The sequence below is a fragment of the Manacus candei genome, unplaced genomic scaffold (assembly GCF_025592945.1).
Source record: "Manacus candei isolate 608988 ecotype Guabito, Panama unplaced genomic scaffold, ASM2559294v1 h1tg000011l, whole genome shotgun sequence".
Classification (NCBI taxonomy): Eukaryota; Metazoa; Chordata; class Aves; order Passeriformes; family Pipridae; genus Manacus; species Manacus candei.
Window position 1 is genome coordinate 20,830,146 of NW_026138059.1, and position 12,097 is coordinate 20,842,242.

Sequence of the window (12,097 nt, forward strand, 5' to 3'; positions counted from 1 at the left end):
CAGAAATCTAGATTATAGAAAAAAAATCAGGAAAGAAATAAAAAAATAAAGCAAAAGCACCAAAAGAGAAAAAGCACGTTGGTCCAATTGCAATTCCTGGAAAAATATATTGGAACAAATGAACTATTTTTAGAAGATAATAGGTTGATAAGTAACAGAGCCAGACTTGCTAAGAACAGATTGCATCAAACTGATCTTGTCTACTGTGACAGGTTTAACAGGCTCAGGGAGGGTGAAATGTGGATATAATTTAACTTATAGGAGGATATGATGCTTCTTACAGGCAATTTGCATAAGTAAGCTCAGCAAACTTCGGACAAAATAATGGATGTGCAGGAGACCAGCTGAAGATGACATGGGCTCAAAGTAATTGCTAATATCACTATGAAAACTTGTATCAAATAATTTTCTGTGGACACGGACATTATTCCACCATACTAATGTACAATTATAAATACACACAAATGGTAATTTTAAATTGCATACTTAGGGGAAAAGGGGCAGAGAACACCTCTGACAACTTCAGAGGTCAAGAAGAGAAGCCAGCATAGTGTAGGCAAGTAAAGAAAAAAAGGTCTAAAATAATTAGGAAACAAATTAAGGTTAATATTTGTCCTTTGTAAGGTACAGTACACTGCACAAACACAGGAAAAGTAGCAGCTACCCAGCAGTCCAGTATGAAAGGACCTGGGGTTAGAGTGGATCACAAACTAAACATGAGTCAACAGTGCCATACTCCTGTGAAAAAAGCAAACATACGGAGGTGTACAAACAGAAGTGCTGTGAGATATGTAAAATAAACCTTTCACTTTACTTAGTACTCATAAAGGCCTCTGCTGGGATACTTTGTCCATACTTTGTCCATCTTGGGAAACACGCTTCAAGATGATACCTAGAGGCAAAAACACTGGAACAGATTCTGTGGGCAGCTGGTGGAACCTCCATCATTACCCAACTTCTTACAAGCACCTAAATACCTAGCAAGAATGGTTCATTTATAACTAATACTTACTTATCTATGCATACCCAAAAGTCTCTTCAAGCCTTAATTTCCATAGATTTACATTACTTAGAAGATCTGTGTGACCACAAATGAATTTCTTATACCATAATTCCAGCCATGTTGTTTAGCTTGATATGGAGCATCTCCACGACTTTAATGTGTTTGTATCAGCTGAAGGTCAATCTTTGTAGTTACAGTAGTCACATCTGAATGGAAATTCACAAATATTTCAACCAGTAATCATGCATCTCACTGTGTGAATTCCCTCTTCCACACTAGATGATCAAATACAATTTACTGAAAACCAAAAAGCTGATCTAATATAACTAACAAAGAGGTGTGGAAGGAAATGGAATTGTCACTCCTAAACCCTAACCAAGAAAGACTCAGGCTAAAAATGAAAAATGGGAGAAGAAATTTTATATCACAAACTCATCCTGCCACTGCATTTGGCAGGTTATGTTAGAGCTGTTAGGAACCGAGTACGTTCCTGGCATGATGTTATAAAGCATTCGTTCTGTAGTACTTTCTTATCAAAATGAAATGGTGGAAAACACGTTTGTTTTCTCCAGCAGTTTCTAAACAACTTCTAGAAGAATGCTAAAAAGCAGTGCACATGACTTTCCCACAGGCAGTGATACCATGACAGGAACTATCAGCTAAGTGGTATTCCGGGGGAGGTCAGTCCATATGCGCTGCTACCCCTCATATTCCCTTTGGCAACAATGCTTGTGAGAAACAACAATTGTGGTTTTGCAAGGCAATCCACAGAGGAATGGCATTTCAGGGGTTAAAATCTTGTACCACATGTTGTATAAAGTAGACTTCGGCCCCTTTAAACCCGGAGCAGGTGTTGAGTCAGCTCTTTGCACTCAGGCCAAATCTCAGAAGACAGGGAGCCACAGCTGACATGACATCCCTGTCTGGCCCCCACCATGGAGGATACCCAAGTGGAGGGCAGATGAAGGGAATACGAACTGTAAAAGAGTAATGCTTGAGCTGTGGCTATCCCCACAGCCCAGAATAAAAGTAAGATATGAAAGAAAGACAGTATGGGCTAGCAAAAGATTGCAAAACATTCACACCAGCGAGTCATGTGTTACTGTCCTCTGCTGCCTGAAACTGGAACTTTCCTACGCTCAGCAGGAGACAGCCTGTGCTACTGAAACCACGAATAGCACTCAGGGATCCCCTTTGTGCAAAGCAGGAAGAGCTAGAAGGTCTATCTTAGTTACTGGGCAGACTCCATGGCACAGACTGTGCAATTCCTAAGGCGACCTGAAGTGAAAAGCACACTCTGAATTTTAAATTCTGTATGCTGTTTTTGATTTAGCACAGAGAATCACCCCCAGCTGTTTTATGTACATACACTGTCATTCACCATAGAAAACCTAATTGTGTGTACACACTACATACAGGTACGAATACTGTAATAATAAAACATGTAGGGGTGCACATAAGCAACGGCTCCCCCACTTCCCCCACATTTGAATGGGGACCCCACCATCTAAGGTAGGGGTGCATTTGTATGTGTGAGTGAAATGGCAGTTGTAAAAATGGGCTCCTTCTCTAAATTTAGGTCTGTGGAGTCATTAGAGATGAAGTGTGGTATTGCTATTTATGGGAAATAGTTTATACTTGCTCTGCAAGCTAATGCAGTCCCATTTACCTCACAAAGCTGTGCAGTGAGTCATGAGACCCAGCAGCACTTGCACGCCCATAAGCACTACGGAAGCAGAAACTCTTACTCACTTGCTTCCCCCCTTTTCTTCTGTGATATTCTTGAAAAACAGCATCCATTAACAACAGCTCAGAAATGACATTTCTCTGATTCAGACAGTAACTGGTGTGGATAAAACAAACTGTAACATAAAGAATATGAAAGGAAAGAGAAAAGTCTATTCCATACTAAGGTTTTAATTTCTTCTCTTAAGCTTAAATCCGAGTTCAACAATTTAAAAGGTGTTATTCCATGTCTAAGCTAAACCTATGCAGCTTGAAATACCTGCCAGAAGAATTGCTTTTCTCCTCTATCAATCCAAAGATTTTCTGCATTGGATCTAGTGATTGTATAGTTGAAAGGGGAGTGGGATCAGTGAACTTATTCACAGGAAAACTTTTGGTTTTAGTTTCTATTCAATCATTCAGATGATCAAATTAACTTCATGGCCACGTGATTCCCTGATTCAAACCACAGGAAGCAAGATATATCATTTAGGTGTCACGACTCAGTTACATCATTTTAGCTGCAAAATGAAATTGCACTCTCATTTTTTTATCCTCTCCACTAAGCCATTGTAACCATCAAGTCAGATCTAGACTGTATCACATATTACACATATTCCTCAGAAGCTCAGACCTGCAGTTCATGCTTAAACCTTGTGAAAATACACTTAACTCTTTCAAAAAGATTCTGAGTATTTTTCCATGCCAAGTCTATTTTTTTCCAGCGCTAATTCTTAAGTATTCATTACTCAGCTTAATACACACAAAGTAAGAATTATAATTTACCACTCTGTCATCTTAGGTAGCTTTTTAAAAACATATCAACCAAGGATACTTTCCATTTCAGTTTTACAAACCACTCCACTCTTCCCTATTTTCTCTCTTCCTGACAATTATCAAAATTGTATTTTGACATCCAGTGACTGCCTAAAGCGCCGTGTAAGGTGGGAGGGATGGGTGTGGTGATGGTGAGAAATCACTGCAAAAGAAACAGAACAGCAACTTTTTTTGGATTATAAGACCAACTGCTTCAGGGCTTCTTTAAAATGCACTATGAAAACAAAACCATGACAACAATCTTTGCCATGGCTTTGAAATTATGATTTCAGCCAAACCAGCAGTTTTTAAACCGTTGCCAATGCATGTTCAATGTATCCCAGAATGCCAGCAGTGAAGCATCTCACATGCTTTCTCTCTGACTAGGCTCAGAGAAAAGGAACACAGACCATGCCTGAAACACAGGCAACACCTGTATCACATGTACCAGAGAGCCTCTGCTACTATCCACAGGATATATGGGCATATCAATTTACTCATTTGCAAACATGACCAGAGTATTTGTTTTAAACACAAAAAGAATTAATTCAAAGTGAAAGAGAAAAGAGAAACCACAAACCTGTGTGAAAAAGCCCAAATCTGTTTTTCACTATGCAGATTACCAGAAACACCTGGCATAACATACAGTGCATATCACCCTTGTCTTACTTTAGTGTAAGTATAGGATGGTTTGAGATGGTTCTATCCAGCTACTCTCAACAGATCAAAAATTGCTCCTGCTGCCATCCAGGCAGCAGTGGAACTGGTTTTCAGGGGTTATTAAGGTAAGCCATAGTGATTAAGCATGATTTATAAACCTGTCATTCTTACAACATGATAGGCAAGTCTCAGTCCAGAAATACCTCAGTTCAGAAATTTTTAAAAAACTGATCTGTCATCACCATACTTGAGAGTGTTGGTATACAGTTCTCAGTTACCTTCTAATAAGCACGTCAGAGGTTTCAAAATAGACACAAAACTCCCAGTAGATGAATTATAAAGGAGGTCTCATATTACTGCAGCTGGAGCTACAAGTAAAACATGTATCACTATAATCACATTTTTTCTGGTTAATTTGAGGCATATATAGTTTCTACTGCAGTGCTACATTTGTTGCCAATGTAACAGAAACAGCAGAGTTAAAAAAATTAAAGAGTTAGCACACATACACAAAGTCATTAACCTGAGTCCTTGTCAGACAAGAGAAAGTAAAAAAAAGCAAGAGCAGAGAGCACAGCCCTGCATATCAGGAAGTCACTGTTTGCAGTGAAAGTGAGATGAAATGCAGATGTAACATAAAAACAGCCACAGGCATAGTGATTTTAAGGTTTTCACTTCCATGGCTTGGTGGAATAAAAAGACAGAAGGCTTGGTCACCAGAAACAAAGAAAAAAAATAACCAAAATAAATTAATCACTTGGCTCGAGAAGTGATAAACTTAACAAAACTCTATAGACAACTCATCTGCAGTGGGAATTACTAAGAGTAATACCACTTGCAGTATACAATACATAAACTTCTGTCTTTTAATTTTTTTCTCCTTATTAAGCAAGACAGCTTAATCCAGTGTACTTATGCATGCCTTTTCTCATATTTTATATGTTGCTGAATGTTGTTTTAAAAGTGAATAGCTGCAATATGGGGATGTTAGCTATGTATGTACTTACTAGGAAGAATAATATGATTGATTCACATTCTATACCAATCAATAAGAATTTGGATACTACTTTCTTTTTCTGAAAGCAGAATTACACTGCACCAGAAATCAGAATTATAGTTCCCAGTTTGTCATTTAACTGAAATGGGCTAGACTAGCACAGGCTCAACTTGCATCATACTGATATCCTTTAAAATCTTTCTAACTTAGCTGATGTATAAAACATGAAGCTGATTTTAGTCAGAAAACAGAGACTGCATTGGCCAGAGGCTTTTGCTGGAGGAGGCGTTACCCGTGGCTGCAATACCTTGCCAGTGATGCTGCTTCTTACTGTGCCAGAGCCACCTGTTTTTCAGACCCCTAGTTTGTGCCTTCATAGAAATTAGCCAGTGTTTAGCTTTTGGTTCCTCTCCTGTGTTACCTTTTTTCTAGATGTGCAAACCTTCCACAATGGAACCAACTGTATATTTAGTCTGACAAACTACAATATGAGAAATCTGCTCACCTTTGCATCTCAGCTGTCCAGGACTGAAAGCACAAAAACTTGCTAAGCAAACAGTCACAAGCCAATTGCTGACTTTTCTAAAGCTCAGGGGCTGCAGACCCTCATTTGCACTGTACAGAGGCTTTGAAGAGCAGCAAGTTGCTCACAGTACTGGTTCCCACTCCCCAACTGTCTCTCTCCCCTTATCTCTTCCAAGTAGCTCCCTGTTACTCTATCCCATCTAAGGAACAAAGAGAATAAGGCATTATAAGGCCAAGATATTTGGGAAGCATCTGAAGTCATTCAGATGGCTAGTAAAACTAGTTACTGATATTTCATTATAGCATTAATATATCACTAACCAATACATCTGACTACCTATTTAAGATAATTTTTCTCTCTGAAGGACTCAAGTAAGTGTACTCAAACCCCTACAGGAGCACAGCTACCACTGGGCCTCCTTCCTTTTGAGGATGATAATAAGGGTTAGGGTTCAACTCGAAGCCATTTTCATTTAAAGTAAAGGCTCCAGGACACAATTACAGCTGGAGGCAGTGATTTCGAACAAACTGTCTGTGGGGATGGAGGGGCCTCAGAAAATACTCTGGGGCATGACTGAAGCCTATTTGGGAAGTTTTGGTACATTTCTTTACGAATAGTTCTCAGATCAAAATCAAGTGCAGCAAAGGCATCATGCAGAAAGTGGAAAATATTTTACTGACTAAGCTGACTGAGTTGCTGATCTTGAGATTTTTGAAGGATTAGCATTTTAGGAGAAATTATTGCCATCCCATTACTTTGAATTCTTTTAGTGATTTATCTATATCATCCTCTGTGCCTTCTTATACATGTGTGAACTGCCTCCAGGTGGCTGGTAAGAGGGCGGGTGCTGGCTGAGGACAGCCGTGCTGGGGCAGTGGCCTGCCACGGCTCTCCATTGTTGCAGAAGCATGCACCAGCTCAGCACTGCCCTGCTACACATTCTAAATCCCTGCTTTTGTGTTTCCTCACTGCCAGAGATAGCTGCTCTCAGCAGCCTCCTTGCCTGGAGCACCGACACAAAGAAATGTACAACTGCATAGTTATACTTCATGACTCAGCTGAAAGGACAGAAGTCAAACAGCAACCTCCTCAGAACAACCAGAGCTGCATATGAACCAACCATCTGTGCATGCCATTGTGACTTTGCATCATATTTTGAGATTCAGAAAGAAGAATTAAAACAGACAAAGGAAGAGGAAACCCGTAGAGAGATTTATTTTTACCTCCTGTAGCAAGATGTCTGCCTTTGTAAAAGTGTGTTTGTACAGGTTGCACATGCTCTTAACAGTGAAACTTTCATCTGGGCTTCAAAGTGGCATACTTGCTATTTAACTTTCATTGCGTAGAAGCAGACAGATGGATTTAGTTTGGAATTTTGTTTTGGTCTGTTGTCTTTTTTTTTTTTTTTTTTTTTTTTACTATTAGATCCTCAGTTAGAAGTGAAGCCAGCTGCTTATAATTGAATTCCTGCAATTCAAACTTGTTGCTTGCATTTTGACCGCTTATTTAATACAGTTGGTATTTCAACGGTCAAAAGTAACCTTTGAAGTTAGCACCCCGTTAAGAGGAGAGCTGGGGGGGAGGAATCAGTTTCTGTGGCTTGTGACTAGCGTGTTCTTAGACTGAAGGAAGAAGACTGCTGTGGATTGATTTCCATAGCCTGTTTCAGCAAGAAGGGATAATTTGCATCCCAAGAATGTTGCAACGCATGCAAAGTTACAGATATCTGTGACATCGAGTGAACACACTTCGCACACACTTTGAATGGGATAGCGAAAACCTCAGCTGCTGCCCAGCTCTAGAGACTGTTCTGCCCACGTATGTCCTTTTTTAATATTAAAGTGCTGGCTGCACACTGGCAGCTACAAAGGCCTTTAATATACAGCTTCTTTCTAAACCTTTCACAGCTCCACAAACACTATGCAGTCCTTGTTCTCAGTCCTTGAGGATGGGAGGACTGATAAGTTGGGCTGTTCACAAAAAAAGCAGCCCATTTTCTTTTAAAACAGGGAGTAAGTGCTGATTATTTAATTCCACCCCCTCCCTGCATCTGTGATAGAAGGGGGAACAAAGCTGATTTCCACCCTCTACCTGCAGGAATTCAAGGCCACTTCTCCCATGGGAGGGAGACTTTATGCCTGTGACAGAGAACTGTGGGTTCTGTTGCTGGCAATATGCACTTTACGAGTTATGTATGACAACACAGCTTTTCCATCTCCTTCGCAGATGTGGCTCTAGGTCATACTACAGCAAAGTAATTTAGCAGCAATAGTTGCTTAAAGTACCATTGGCATCAACATGACTCTACAGAGAGGTGTTAAATTAACACCGTTATCCCTGTGTGAATATTCTTCCACCACGTGATCCTTCTCTGCTGCTATGTATATCTTGTATTTGGCAGTTTACTTTCAAAATCACGCAGAGGTGCTTAGCAATTCTACCATCTATGTATTAACAATTCAAATATCTTAATTTCCATTTTCTCCACAAAAGGGCTTTTAAGTATAAGCAGAAGTTATTTTCATAGCAGAAAATATTAACGTAAATAACTGCATGGGAAGGAGATTCCAAAATATGCTCATCTCTAAATACGAAAGAAAAAAAAGACAGACTGCACTAAGTAAACAACATTCCAGACAAGAAATTAAGCCTTTCCATTGCCATTCTAAATGAATTTATCGTTCAACTTACAGTTGAAACGGTTATCCAGTTATAGATATTTTAAAAAGCCCTTCAACTTCAGTCTCAGACCTTTAATCAGGCCTGCTGACTGCAGGAGCAGTGATTGTGTGAAATTAATGCCAGTTATGATGAAGGTAATGACAGAAATTTGATGGCAAATCAGATTGTGGCTAATAATGAATTCCTCTAAAATTGCTATGAGCTTGATTTCTCGTCCTGTCTGAGCAGAGCAACACATTATTACCTCCTTTCTACTGGACAGCAAAAATCACCTTTCCCTCCAAGTTAGTATGTCCTTTCCCAGATGAACAAAACAACCATGCAAGATGCACTGACCATGCATATCATGCAAATTTGAAAGCATCGTAAGTTAGTCAAGTCAAAGGCAAATTTCACTTAGTGACATTTTGTACATTCATACAGTTCAATATTAAGATCATTCAGAAGACTGACATTTTTTGGTGTTATTAAAGGAAATGCCCTCCTTCCTTTTCTTGTCTCCCCACTTTCCCCCTCTGACTCTTCATGCAAAAGGAAATTGGAGTGTTTTTGCTTAAGTAGTAACATTAAAACTACATAATGCTCAATGGAATTGACAGACATAGGTCTTAGAATAGAATATTTCAGTTGGAAGGGACCTACAATGATCATCTAGTTCAACTGCCTGATCATTTCAGGGCTGACCATAAGTTACAGCAAACTATTAAGGGTCCTGTCTAAATGCTTCTTAAGCTTTGACAGACAGTGTCAGTCATGAATTGAGCTGCAAAATATACTCCATTGCAGTTTCCTTTTAAAGATGGCCACAGCAATGACTCTCTTTATTTGGTCATATTATCACATAAATTACTTGAATTTTTTAGAATATTATGTTTACCCTAAATTGCTTACAAATTATCAATTGTTGCAGGACTCTTGCTTTATTTCCTTCTAATGAATGAATACATGAAAAACTCTTTTTTTTTCCCTTCAGCAGAGACTGTTTAAACTTGTAGATACAGAAGGCTGATGGTCAGGGAAAAAGGAGTGTGAGAAAGATGGTTTGTCTTTTTTTTTTGTTTTGTTTTCACATTTCCCCCCCCCAGTCAAAATCAAACAAACCCTCTCCTGCTCATCTCTTGAGTCTTCTCAGCTAGTAAGATGATTCAGAAATAGAAGACTAGTCATTTACTGCTAGAATACTTCAGAAGAAGAGGTAGAGATATATCAACAGAACTGTGTTTTCCATCAGAAAACATGACCTTGTGTCTGAGATAAACTTATTAAGTGTCCACAATGGAGTTTAATTTAGGAAAAGACCAGAAAAAATATTATTTCATTTCCTACTCTGAAGCTGCCATGTGGAAACTTCTATAAAGTACAAGAAAACATTTAAAGAAATTCCTGTAATGAAATTTCCTTCTAAGAACACATTATCAAAGGCTATTGCCACTTTTCACTCAGCTCTACTCTATAGCAAATGGCTACTCTTTAAAAGAGGACAGGCAAACAGAATTTTGTCTTAATAAGCTACACTTTCTTTCTGTTGCTATGCCTTGGGCAAGTCCCAGGTACCCTCTCTTGCAGTGTGCTGCAACCTTGTACAGGTCATGTTGCAATAAGAGCAAAGTTATCATTATTCTGAAGTTAATCTGCATTCACTTGAAAATGTACACCAGTTCTTGAACCTTCTTTGACTACTCCACTACCAGAGTTCTCATGTTTTGTGTCTGATCCAGGCCTGAACTCTGCCAATGTGCAATCTTATTAAGTATGTCACTGAGAAGTAAAGATCAACTCCAAATTTTGGACCTTACATGGGATAAGAAAAAATAACACATGCAACTCCTTTAGGACAGCACTGCTTAACGGATAAGGACAAACGGTTAAAATTTCACATGGAAATAACTTTCCTCAAAGAAATGCAATCTTCACTGGTTTGAGTTATGACTTCTTTGAGAATCACATTGGCCAGATGTGTATTGGAGCTTCTTAGCAATTACCAAGTGTTACACTAAGTCAGATCAATAGTTTTACATACAATAAAAAGATTTCTTTGTCAGGAATGTGAATCACATAGATGCAGTTTTAGTTTAAAACATATGACCAACCACTGTTATGGCAGTTTTATGAAGGAGGAGAAGTAGAAAGGTTGCAATGGGGATCTAATTGGGAGGGTCTCCAGTGTCTCACTTAATAGAGTGTTATTTTATCCTCTGGCATGCCTTTGTTGCTCCCCCCTGCTTCCCTCCCCACCATTTGCTACACAACCAGGATTTAAATAACTGCTAGTGTCTCCTTGCAGTTCTTTTTCTGGCTATTTGAAACCTACAAAATAATGTTAATAACTAAGATAAAGTCTAAATAAACGAACCCTTTCTTAAGCTATATTTCAGCATTATAAACATATAGTCAATTAGATACAGAATTGTAGAAATATTAATAACTGTTGTATGAGTGAAGCATGAAGTAGCAAATCAGGAAAGAGTTGACTCTGTCACATTGTGATTAGTTAAACAAATGCATTAAAAAAAACACAAAGGCTTGTTATATATCTTCATATAAAAGAGTTATAGAAGAGTTATAGAAACTGGTTAGCCAAACATGAGGCTAACCAGCTTATCCTTAAGTAGTTATCCCCATATCTTCAGGATTATCTGTGTTGCTGTTGATAAATATGCCACTGCTGGTGTGGTGATTTCCTCCCCTTGGGCACAGTAATAGCAAAATGTGCTAATACCAAATCATTCATGTCACTTTATATCCTTTCCTTAGCTTCAAGTCAGACATATCCTTCTCAGTATAACAATTCAGACCAGTGCCTCTGTACTAACAGAGACACCATCTTTACTGACAGGTGTCAAAAAAGGATTTGGCCAGCCTATGACTGTTTGAGTGAGAATTGCTTTGATTTGATTTGGCTTGATCGGATTCCTCTTAAATCATGTGATTTAACAGTAGACATTTTTGAGATAGAGGAGAAATGGGAGACCCTTTTAAGATGCTACTCACTGTAACAGCTTACAAAACACAATAGCAGTGTCTTAGTTGTGATGGTTGAGGGCAAAATGTAAAAGAGGAAGCTTAAAGTTTAAAAGCATGTCTCTTTTTCTCTGATGTTCTAGGTGATCTAACAGAAGATACTACCTTTCCATACAACCTGTCTTACTTTTCTGTATAATGTGTAGGCTTCCTCACCCACAGTTTTCCTTCCTGACAAATGCTAAAAATATCAGAAGACCTGTTAAACTCAAAGGTTAGTTCATTTGTCATGGAAACAAACATTCCCAGGCAGTGAAAGAGGAGAAATTGGCATATAAGTAACCAAGTGATTAGAGGAGCCAGGAAAAAGATACATCACAGGACCAATTCAACTTCTGGGAAGTTAACTAAGGTGACCCTTTCACACAGCAAATACAGTTGTTACCAGTTACAGAGGAACATGTAGATGGGGAAGCACAATGCACAGATGCCTATAACATTATGAAGAGTTATATAAACTTTCACTAGTTTAGCATGGAAAAAACCTACATAAGTCGTGTTTGTTGGTGTCAAATATTTCAAACTTCTTTAAGGTGCACAACTGATAAGTGGTACCCTTAGAACTAGTGAATTGGAAAACACACTCATTACTTTGTGGCCAGTCATCTTTTGGAAAGCATGATGAAGGTGTAAAAGACCATGGTTCAGATCTCAGGCCATACCCACG